The sequence below is a fragment of the Camelus dromedarius genome, chromosome 11, assembly GCF_036321535.1.
Source record: "Camelus dromedarius isolate mCamDro1 chromosome 11, mCamDro1.pat, whole genome shotgun sequence".
Lineage (NCBI taxonomy): Eukaryota > Metazoa > Chordata > Mammalia > Artiodactyla > Camelidae > Camelus > Camelus dromedarius.
In genome coordinates, this window is record NC_087446.1 from 34770010 (window position 1) to 34782058 (window position 12049).

Sequence of the window (12049 nt, forward strand, 5' to 3'; positions counted from 1 at the left end):
AAGGAAGTCCCGGTCCCGCCCCTTCCGAACCAGCCGGAAGTGACGTCATGCACCGGCCGGCTGGCCTTTCGGTCTTCTTTCCCCTCCCTTACTCTTCTTCCCCAGTCCCTCCCCTCCCCTCCCCCTTCCCTCCTCCGGTTCCAGCCTTTGAGGCCGCGCGAGTGTGGGAGGACATGGAGTAAGCAGGCGGCAGCGGCCAGGTGCCGAGGCTGAGCAGGAGCACCCAGGAGGCGTTTAGGGGGGCGGGGGAAACAAGCCCCAGCACCGCCCCTCCCGGGAGGAGAAGGAGAAGAGGTGAGTGACCGTCCCCGAGCACCAAGCGACCGCCTTCACCGGCCGCGCTCGCGGCTGGGCTCCCCAGGCCAGCGAGGAAGGAATGTGGAAGAACCCGCGCCCGGGTAGGCCTCCTAAGGTCCCCGGGGCTAGTGACTGTTGGCTGGCGACGGGCCTGCCGGCTGCAGGCCGTGCCGGCGGGGCCGTGGGCGCCCGCGCGGGGCCGATCTGGGGGAGCCGCGAGCTCCCGGGAGCGAATCTGGGAGGCCTGAGTCTGCTGAAGAGGCCTTGAAGCGGCGGGAGACCCGGGGCTGGAGCCATCTGCTAGAGGGAGAGCCCCCTGCTTCTGCTGGGGAGCTCGGGTTTCCGTGGTGGAGATCTTGGTCCCGTTTTGGGAAACTGGACACTGCTCCGGGACTGGGTGAGACACATCCCTTCAGTGTTGGGGTCCTCCTGATTACCTGGGTTACCAACTGGGGCCCTACCGCCCGGCGTCCTTTACTGACGGTAGCTTTAGTTCTGGAATGGAAGATTTTTGTTTGTGAGGTGGGTGGGGCAGGTGTTTTGTTAAATAACCCGCTCCGAAACTCCTGCACTCTTGGTTTTCTAAGCGGGGAAGGGTGGAGGAGGGTTTAGATCGATGAAGCTTGTGAAGACTTGGGATCCGATTGAATATATACTTATGGTCAGTAATTAAGGGGACTGGTGTTTTCAAGTCAGCTCCTATGACAGTCTTCCTGAGACTCCAGGCTCAAGCGACTTAAAAGTGCTATGTCAGTAGTGACGAACAATTGTAAGTTGCAAGCTAGTTTTTTGTAGATCCAAGTCAGGAATCATTTGTATGACTTTTTTTTTATAATCGGGTTCCGTGAGTAAGAAGTTTTCTAAGTCATATTCGCAAGCCTCTCCATTCTGGAAAGTTAATATAGTTCAAGGTAAATGCTCCAAACCAGCCTGTCACTGTAAATACCCAGTCATGTTCTTGTAATGGCTTACAAGCCAGGTACTTGAAGCTTCCTTCTGAACTTTGCAGGCCTTTTTTGGCTTCTTGTCTTATTTTTTGGTTTAAATATTAATTTTTTAAAAGTTTGAAAATAATTTGTCAGCCGAGTTTATAAATAGAATTCTTGAGACACTATGAAATTGTAGTCATAAAAGACACATTTAGTGGACTGTGTAAAGGAAAGGAACCTAAAGGAAGATAAAGATCTTCATTCTGTTCAGATCCACTGTACACATGTGCAGAAACCTATTTTGTCTCTAAGATCCATAAACACCCAATAAAATAAAATTCTAGTGCTTGCATACACTGGAATATTTCTGTAAAAATCAACCCCATAATTGGAGACTACTCATACTCGCATGTTTGAAATTCATGACTTACCCACCAAGAAAAATGGGACCTCTTACCATGTTTAACCCAAGCCACTAACTTAATCATCCATCTTTTTCTATAGGAGTAAAGTTTGATAACATCCTGTTTCTCATGCCTCATATCAGTCTCCTTTGATTTTGCCTCTCTGAATATCTCTGGAGTCTGTATTCCTCATCTTCACACTAGTACTCTAGTTCCAGCCACCATCATTTCTCATCTGAAGTACTTTTGGTCTCCTGAGGGTCTACATGCATTTACTGTGGCTACCTCTAGTTTTCTACACCAGACTGAGTGATTTTTTTCAAAATACTGATGTAATCACATTATCTCCATGTTTGAAAACCTTCACTATTTTTAAGAGAAACTAAAATCCTTAAACATTAAAAAAAAACCTTAAAATCCTAAAACAGGCTATTCGGACCCCTCTTAACTGCCTTTTCCATCTTATCTCCACAATGCCTTCTGGCATACCACTCCCCCCCCCCCCCCCCCCCAGTCACTCTGTTCTCTGTTTCAAGTTCATGGCTTTTGGTTATGATGCTTCCTTTGCCTGGAAATGCTCTTCCTTTCTTTTTCATCCAGCTAATGCCTACTCATCATTCAACTCACTTCAGGGAAGACTTTCCTGATTAGGATAGATTCCCCTCATTATATGTACTCATGACACCACTGCAGAATTGCCATACTTAATACGTAATAAATTAGTGAGCTGTTCCTCATCTTCTGATACTGTGTAAGTTTTAATAAATGTTTGTTAAAGGGATGGATTCACTGAATATTTACTAAGTATGCTAGGAATTGTACTGTTTTCTGTGCATCTTCATCTTTAATCCTCACAACAGTCACTTGAGGTATGGGTGGCAATTCCCCCTTTTTAAAGATTAGAAATTGTATTAGGGAGGCTAGTTGGTGGTCATAGTGCTAGTATTAGAACTATCATTTGAACCCAGGTTGCGTTGCCAGTGAAGATTGTGTTCTTACTCATGTAATTCTCATACTGTGCATCAGAATCACCCGGGGAGCTGCTCAGATTGCAAATGTCCTGACAAATTTATAGATTCTGATACCAAAGGTTTGAGACAGTACATAGGCATCTGTATGTTTTAACAAGTTACCCAGTCATTTGGATGTTATTAGATGTATTTAGGTCTTCATCAGAGTTTGAAAATCATTAGCTTGGTGTTTGAAAACCATTGTCTTAGGCGACACTTTAGTGTTTTATGAATATCAGTTTTCACACATTGTCCTACACTGTTTCAGATTTTATATGTTCTTAAATCAAGGAAGAACTGTAGACCTGAGGAAGTGACCTTAGCGATCATTTAGTCTAATTTCCACTCAGTTATTCCTTTCCCCCTTCTTTGGCTGGAGGAACTGAATAGTAAGACACTGCCACCCAAGTGCAGCTGCTACTTTTTTTAAAAAGTACAATAATTTCCAAGTATCTGACTGACTTCCTGTAGTAAAAACTATGAAGTACATGGCCTAGACGTACCTTCAAAAAAGTTACATGTACTCTCTCATCAAATTTTACGTATTGTTCAAATTACTAATTTGCTATTTAAGCATATATTGCCTTATAATCTACCATTCTGCTTTTTAAATCTTACTGTATACAAATTTAATGATGGAAACAATGTTTTACTTCTTGTTTCTCCTACTGCATCTAGTTTGGTGCTTTTGAACTCTTAGGTACACAGTAATCTGTTGAATGGGTTTTTTTATGCTTGTTTCTTAAATCAGTTTGTCCCCTGTAAGTAGTCTGTTCTAGCTCAACTGATAATTAGATACTTTCCTTAGTTACAAGGAGAATGATTGTATTCAAGTGGTACAATCTTTGTTTTCTCGGTAAGATTAAACATGACTTCTATATAGGCCAAAAAATGTTTTTAATTTTTGAAAACTGTATCTTTTTAGAACTTCCAGTAATCTCTGAGTCTTCCTACAAGAAAAAAAAATGTGTTTTGAAAGTGTATCTCAGGACCATCTTAGACATAAACAAATAACCACCACATACAGGTGTTCAGGTATAAATTTTTTTTTACCAAATTGTATGAAGCATCTTGTCAAAATTATTTGTCATGTTAATGTAACTCTTATTTGAAGTTACAAAATTTTATTTTATAAGTGTTTAACTATATAAACGACTATATAAGTGGTATTTTAAAATTTTTAGGCATTTACTTAGAAATCTCAGACCCTTGTGCCTCTTTAAGGAATAAAGCAAACTATTTTGAGTTCATTTGTATTTTTTTGTGTTATTGTTTTTTTATAATCAATGTGTATTAGTCTATGCTTATTGAAAGTCTAGTCTCTGTTAGGTGCCATGAGATTAACAGTTAGTTACTAAATGTAATTTCACTATCAGATGTAATTAAAGTAACCTTTTTATTTGCATTACAGTATTCCCAACAAAAATGCAAGCTAATTCTATTTACTGTTCAAATTAGTAATCAAATTACTAATAAAAGAATATTTTATTCTCTGGGAAGTAAGGAAAAAAGGGACTCTTTGCAGTTTTGTTACTTGAAAGTCCAGGAAGTTAGTATAAATACAATTTTACATACTATATTCCTGCTATATCTAGAGTTTATGAGTAGGCAGAACTGAAAGAATTGCCAGTTCTTTTCAGGTGCCTGCCATCAGGTGCTGTTAACACTCAACCCACCGTCTGCTGGGTACCTGTAAAATCTAGTATTACAACCGATTCATCTACTGGTTCTACTAAAAGCCAAATGATGGCTGAATCAGATGGTAGAGAGATATAATCTTGAGATCTTACTGAAGCTGCCTCAAGTTTTATTTTGGCAGGGATTTAGGAGGGGAAGATGATTGTATTTCAAGTGAATTCTACTAAATGGTGTACAAGGGCCAAACACAAGAGTAAACATTTCTATCATTTATGATTTTGTCTTAGAAAAATAAGACTTGTTTCTTTATTAATCAAGTGAAAACTTGAAAAGTTATTTTAGGAAAATATAGTTGGACTCTAGGATTCTTACATGTCAAAAGGCTATTGCTAATAATTCAAAATCTCATTTAAGTTTGGGTCTTATTTTACAAACTTTTTCATTTCATTCTCTCCTTAGCCTTTCAGTTATTCTCGTGATTATAGTTACTCCTCTTGGGTCTCTTTGGGTAACCGTTTTCAGACCAACAGTCTTAACTACTATACTGCTTATAAACTCATGGTGCCCACATTTTTATCTTCAATCAAGACATTTCCCCCTGAGTTTTTGGCTTGCATATCTAAACCTACTAGCTGTATACTCATATTAATGTCATTCAGGCATCGCAAATTCAACATGTCCAAAATTGAGTTCTTCTTCCCACAAAACAGTTGTCTCCTGTAAGTCCTGCCTTGGTAAGAAGTGGCTTCACCGACCGCCGAGAGTCTAAACTTGGAAACTTGATTGGGATTCCTAGTTTTGTCGCTTTCCATTATCTGACTGATCACTAAGTTCTCTTAGTTCTAACTCGTTTTCTAAATTTCTCCTTTCTTCTCCTTCCTTTCGGCTGTTTCCTTAATTCAGCAACCTCTCCCTCCTTTAGAATTTGTATAAATTTGATATATAATACACTAAAATATATAATGAAGTTTAATATGTTATTATAAAATAAATATGCATGTAACTGGCACTTTTAGAACACCTTCTCCTACCATCCCTTTCCTATCTTCCCTGTCCGTATTTCTAAGTGTCCTTTCCTTTGTTTTTTTTTTTTTTTGCCTGTATACATTCTAAATTATGTATATATAAAATTTCTGAAGTACATGTTGACATTCTCTTCAGTCTTTCATATTCCCTACTTTCTACCCCTAGTATTGCTTTCACTTTGCATGATGCAGTGATTGATTGTTTTTTTCATGCCTGAAACCCATCTGTGGCTTATCATAGCTTGATTTCTTGCTACTTAATGCCCTTGGTAGTCTGGCTTTTCTAAGTTTCCTTTGCCATACTTCCTTCTTTTTCTCTAGCTTTTATCTGAGCTGCATTTTTCTTTTTTTCTCCTGCACCCTTCCCATTCTCTATCCATCTACTTCACTCCTGCTCACCTTTAAAGACATCTCTAGCATTGCTATTTTGGGGAATCTTTCTTCTGTTGGTTCTTCTTCTTTTTGTTCCTATAACACTCTGTGCATTTATATTCTGTAGCATTTTATCACTGTAGAATAATGCTGTTTGGTTTACTTCTCTGTCTCTTGCTCCTTTGATGGTAAGCTATTTGTATGGCTTATTTTTCCTTTACTTCTTTCTTCCCCAGTTTCTTAGGTGGTATCAGGTACATAGTGGGTACTCAGTAAATATTAAATAATTCACTGGACAATTTCCATGTCTGTTGTGTACACCAGTGTTGACTCTGTTTGGAATTGGATAGGCATCTCGAATGTAAATATATCCTTTGTTTTTATAATGAACTATTTATAGTTTTTAAATCAAATCATACATAGTCTTCCTCCCCTCCATGTCTTCGCACATAGTAACCCTTCTTTCTGGAAGCTCCCTCCCCTTTGTCCTAGCTGAAAAACACTTTATTTTTGAGCCCATCTTCATGTTCTCATAGCATGGTACATTCATACCTCTAGTTAATTGCTACAAATCTTTGCAGATCTGAGTCTGCTACTGGACTGAGCCCCTAAAAAGCAGAAATATTTCCATTTACGTCTATATTCCCAATGTATAACAAGTGCATGGCAGGTAATATATAGCTACTCAGGCAGAGTTAGAGGAATGGAAATATATGTTTTAAATAGGGTTTTTGTGTTTCTTCCACCTCTCCATCAGAATCAGCAGCAGATGTTCATAGAGAGCAACTTGGCATAGCAATAAATGTTTTCATAATGCCAATAGCAACATTTTCTAACTGCTTACAGAAATGCAGCATTAAATTAAAAAAGGAAATGAATTTCTATTTCTATTTACAGACAGTTCAAAACTTTGATAGAAGAAAGTAGGTTATTCTTACATAAATACAGTTAACTGAGAAAATAGGATATAAACTAGTGCTACCTTAGTCTAGTGGCCTTCCAAATATTTTTGTTTGTGTATTCTCTTAGTAATTTTATAATCTGCTGTACTCCTTTGTGTGTTTTGAGTTCATGGCTTTTGAATTTTTTTTTTGTCAAGAGTTTTTTGTTTGTTTCTTTGTTGTTTTTACAAAAGTTTATTCTTAAATGTGCAATAGGTTCCACTTCATTCTAGCTACAGGTGGCAACAGATGTTATTTTATGACAGGGAATCCAGATATTTAAACTGGAATGGTATTAAGGATCATCATTGCCTCAGGCACAAGGAAAAGCTTACTTTTTGCCAGGTTTCTTAATTCCACCTGTAGCCAGGGGATCTTTCCCTGTGGCCTTCGCTTTTAGCTCCTCAAGTTTCTTCTGCCCCTCTTTCTGCTTCTGCTTGAATGCCTTATCTTCCTCGTCCATCTCTTTGGCCTGCTTCTTGGGCTGCTTCAGGGGCTTCTAGCCACCGTCATGGCCAGAAATGGCGCCTGCCGCCCCTTCCCCAGACCCTGCCACCGAAAGTGTCTCAAGAGTTTGATAGTTGTAAAGTATCTAATTTCTAAGTTGTTGTATATTGTGATTATGATTTACTTTCATCAAAACCTTGGAATTTTTGCTTCTTAATTGAAATAAGCTTGTTCCTATACATCCCTGTAACAACCATCTTATTTCTTTTTTTTTACCTTAAAATTTGTATTTTTTTTTTCCTGGAGGTGCTTGGGATTGAACCCAAGACCTTGTGCATGCTAAGCACGTGCTCTATCACTGAGGTATACCCTCCCCGCAACCATCTTATTTCTTAATTTAGTTCTGTGACAGATAAAGCACGGGGTTTTGCTGTGAAAATCTGCCTTAGAAGAAATAAAGCACAACCCCCTTCAGAATTTCTTACCAAACTTCTTTTTGCTTTACTCCTAAAAGACTTTCAGGATTAGTGTATTCTTGAATTGCATTCTCCCTACCTCCCAAAGTCTTCTCATACCCAGGGAAATGCCCTATAATAGGACTGGGATGGCTGAGAAAAATACTTTTGTTTGGTCAAGTGGGAGAAAATTGTGAAGAAAGAGTTGGTTAAGGAAAATTTGCAGGACAGAGACTTGTTCTCAGGCAAATCAATTTTAGGAAAGCGTACACATGGCAGTTAAAGATTTGAAGAGTGACAGGGTTTTACACTTCCTTCTGTATCATAGACTGGTTCACGATCTAGTAAAGCCTGTGGACCTCTTCTCAAAGTAACATTTTAGACTCAGCTTGTCTATTTCTACAAAAGCCTTTGAGATTCTGATTGGATTGCATTGAGTCTATAGATTGATGGAGAAGATTGACATCTTAATATTGTTTTCCAAATCCTATACACAATCTTTCCAATTATTTAAGTCATCTTCAGTTTTTCTCAGAAAGTTTTGTTTTCATTGTACAAGTGTTGTATATCTTGTTAAATTTATCCATAGGAATTTCATGTCCTTGAAATAGAATTTTTGAGATTTCAGTGTTTAATTATGTATTTCTAGTATATAAAAGTCTTTTTTTAAAGTATTGTTTTTATAGTCTGCCATTATGCTAAACTCACATATTAGTTCTAGTAGCTTTTTTTGTGGATTTCTTCTTACTTTCTGTGTACATAATCATGTTACTGGGAATAAAGAATTTTACTTCTTCCTTCCCAATTTGAATACATTTTATTTTGTTCTCTTCATTGCTTTGGCTGGGACCTGCATTAGAATATTGAATAGAAGTGGTAAAAGTTGACATCCTTACTTTGATCCCAAACTTAAGGAGAAAGTGATCAATCTTTAAATTTTAAGTAGGTATTCAGAGATACCTTTTATCAGGTTGAGGAAAATCCTTTCTGTTCTTAGTTTGTTGAGAGTTTTTTTTATCATGAATGGGTATTGAGTTTTGTCAAAAAAAATTTTTTCTGTCTTTACTGAGATGATCATATATTTTCTCCATTATTCAGTTAATATGGTGAATGACATGGATTTGTTTTTTTAGTGTTAAATCAACCTTGCATTCCTGAGATAAATCCCACTTGGTTGTCAGGTTGGATTTGTTATGTGCTAATATTTTGTTAAGGATTTTTATGTGTTGATGAGGTATATTGATATGCAGTTTACCTATGTCATTATTTGGTGTTGGCATCAGAGCAGTAATGACTATATAACATGAAATGGGAAGTGTTCTATTGTATTCTGTTTTCTAGAAGAGCTAATATGGACCTGGTATTATTTCTTCCTTAAATGTTTGGTAGAATTCAGTAGTGAATCCATCTGAGCCTGGAGTTTTCTTTGTGGTAAATGTTGTAGTTTTGAATTGCATTTCTTTAATACAGGATTATTCTTTCTCTTCAGTTTTGGTAGTTTTGGCTTCCAGGGAAGTTTTTCACTTTATCCAAGTTGTAGAATTAATTGGCTGACACAAGATCATTCATAATATAATAACTGATTCATTTAGAATCTATAGGGTTTATGTAGGATTAGCATCTGTAGGATATCCTCTATTTTTGATATTGGTCATTTGTGTTTTTAAAATTTTTCTTAATGTAGCTGGAGGTTTGTCTTTAATAAAAACATTGGCTTCATTGATTTTTCTTTTTCATTTCTCTCTTAAAAACAGTATTAAATTACATTAATTTCAGTCAGTTTCATCTATTTCTACCCTTTGTTTCCTTCTTTCTACCCTTATTTTGAGCTTGATTTTATCTTTTTCCCCTAGTGTCCCAAAGTGGAAGCTCAGTCCATTGATTTTGGAAATTTTTCCTATTACAAACATTTAATGCTATAAATTTCCAACTAGGCACTCACTGCTTTACCTATGTACCACAGATTTTTTTATTTTTCTTCACTTTAAAATATTTTAAAATTTTCTCTAGGATTCCTTTTTTAGCCTTTGGGTTATTTAGAAGTGTTTAATTTAGAAGAATTTGCATCTTTCTAGGTATTCATCTATTACAGATTTCTAATTTCATTATGCTCAGTGAATGTATTTTATTTCAATAGTTTTAAATATGTTGAAACTTGTTTTATGGCCCAGCACATAGTCTGTCTTCATGAATGTTCCATGCACACATTGAAAACAAAATGCATCCTGCTTTTCTTGAGCAGAGTATTTTAGGTCAGGTTGTTTGATAGCATTTTTCACGTCTTCTGTATTCTTACTGATTTTCTGTCTACTTTGTCTGTCCATCTCTCCTATTGAGACAGGACCCATGAAGTCTCTGACTATATTTGTGTATTTCTTCTTTCAGTTTTGTCAGTTTTTGCTGCATTTATTTTGAAGCTCTCTTATTCAATGTGCACACATTAAGTGTTGTTACATCTTCTTGAGAACTGACAGCTTTGTCATTATGAAGTATCTCTTGAAGCCTGTTCTGGGTGTTATTAATACAGCCACTTAAGCTTGGTATATTTTCACATTTTTTTAAACTTTTAAATCATCTTGTAAAGTGTGTTTAAAGTGGGTTTCTTGTAAGCAGTATATAGTTGGGTCTTGCTTTTTTTTTCTAGTTTGATAGTCTCTGCCATTTAACTGAATTTAAATCATTTACACTAAATGTAATTATTGGTTGGATTTAGATTTGCTATCTTGCTATTTATTTTCTATTTGTCACATGTGTTCTTTGTTCCTTTCTTCTTTTCTTTTTTAAAAAAAATTAATTCAGTTTTCTTTAGGATTACATTTTACTTCCACTGTTAGCATCTTAGCTATATCTCTTTATTAGTTGTTACTCTAGGATTTACAATATGTCTCTAATGTGCCACAATCTACCTTCAAATAGTAGTCTATTACCTCACCATATAATGTAAGATTCTTTCAGAAATGTACTTCAATTTCCCCTCTTTTGTCCTTGATTTGTTTTGTCATAGTTTCATTTCTACGTATATTATTTTTGTTATTTTTGTTTTAAATGATCAGCTATCTTCTGAGGATAACATGAGAAGTTTTTTATATACCTGCATAATTTTTATTTTCTGAGTCCTCCATTCCTTTTGTAGATTCAGATTATCATCTGGCATCTTTTCTTTTCTGTTTGAAGGGCTTCCTTTAAAATTTTTTATAGTAAGTATATGTTGGCAACAGATTCTCCGAGATTTTGTTTTCCTGAAAAAGTCTGTATTTCACATTTATTTCTGAAAGTTTTTTTTCCTCCCCTCATGACTTAGAATTCTAGGTCAGCAGTTTATTTTAGCACTTTAAAGACCTCATTCAGTTGTACCCTGGCTTATATAGTTTCTGACAAGAAGTCTGGGGAAAATTCTTATCTTTGGTCCTCTCTATATAATTTGCCTGTTTTCTCTGGCTGCTTTTAAGAGTTTCCTCTTAATCGCTGTTGACTGATAAAGGTGCACAACCTGAAAGTTGAGAATTATGCTTTATTTGGTAGGCTTTCTGAGGACTTCAAGCCAGGAGGCAGCCTCTCAGATAACTTTGAGGGTCCTCAAAAAATTACTGTTAGTTAAAGAAAACCAGATATCTCACCTTAATGAATTTAGTGCTTTTCTATGTGTGAGAAGATGCAAGAGTCTGGGCTCATTGAAATCATTCCTTTTATACGCACCTTAGCTATCTAGGGCCAGTGTCTTGTTCTTTCCCATCCTTAGTTCCCTCAGGGCTCAGGGGGCGGCTGTAGTAGCTTGATGGTTGTAACATCTTTGTTCACTGATAGGACAGGAAACATTATTCATTTACATCACTAATGTTCAGCTATTTGACATAACATGTTTAGTCATGGTTTTCTTTGTGTGTATCCTGCTTGTGGTTCGTTGAATTTCTTGGTGCTGTAGAGTTGTCATCAGATTTGGAAAAATTTTGGCCATTATTTCTTTGAATATTATTTCTCCCCCCTCCCCCTTGTTTTTGAGATTCAGTTATATATGTTAGATTGTGGTTTTGTCCCACAGGTCACTGAGACTTTGCTCTTTTTTTCTCCCAATCTTTTACTCTCTCTTCAGGTTTCACTAATCTTTTTTTCCTACATTGTCTAATCTGGTAATTACATCCTCTCTCTCTCTTTTTTTTTTTTAAATTCAAGTATAGTCAGTTACAATATGTCAATTACTGGTGTACAGCATAATGTCGCAGTCATGCATATATATGTACATATGTTTGTTTTCATATTCTTTTTCATTAAAGGTTATTACAGGATATTGAATACAGTTCCCTGTGCTATACAGAAGAAATATTTTTTTAATCTACTTTTGTATATAGTGGTTAACATTTGCAAATCTCATACTCCCAAATTTATCCCTTCCCACTTCCTTTCCCCCAGTAACCATAAGATTGTTTCCTATGTCTGTGAGTTCTAAATTTTTTATATGAGATATTTTTCTTCACTAGAATGTTCATTTGATTTTTTTTTTTAGTGTTCCATTTTCTTTTATTATGTTCAGGCT

At 36.5% G+C, this 12049-nt stretch overlaps 1 protein-coding gene and 1 pseudogene across 3 annotated transcripts in view; one reads left to right on the forward strand and one right to left on the reverse strand.

The window, feature by feature from the left end:
- Window positions 1–77: 77 nt before the first annotated feature.
- Window positions 78–12049, forward strand: part of SCYL2 (SCY1 like pseudokinase 2) — a 55771-nt gene continuing 43799 nt past the window's right edge. The window contains exon 1 of one of the 3 annotated variants that reach the window (XM_064491626.1): window positions 78–294. The gene's annotated coding sequence lies outside the window, so the exon portion shown is untranslated. Of the gene's footprint in view, window positions 295–339; window positions 695–12049 lie in introns of those variants that run through there. The other 2 variants (XM_010989998.3, XM_064491625.1) reach the window with 2 other exon arrangements.
- LOC116156259 (translation machinery-associated protein 7-like) lies at window positions 6759–7305 on the reverse strand (annotated as a pseudogene).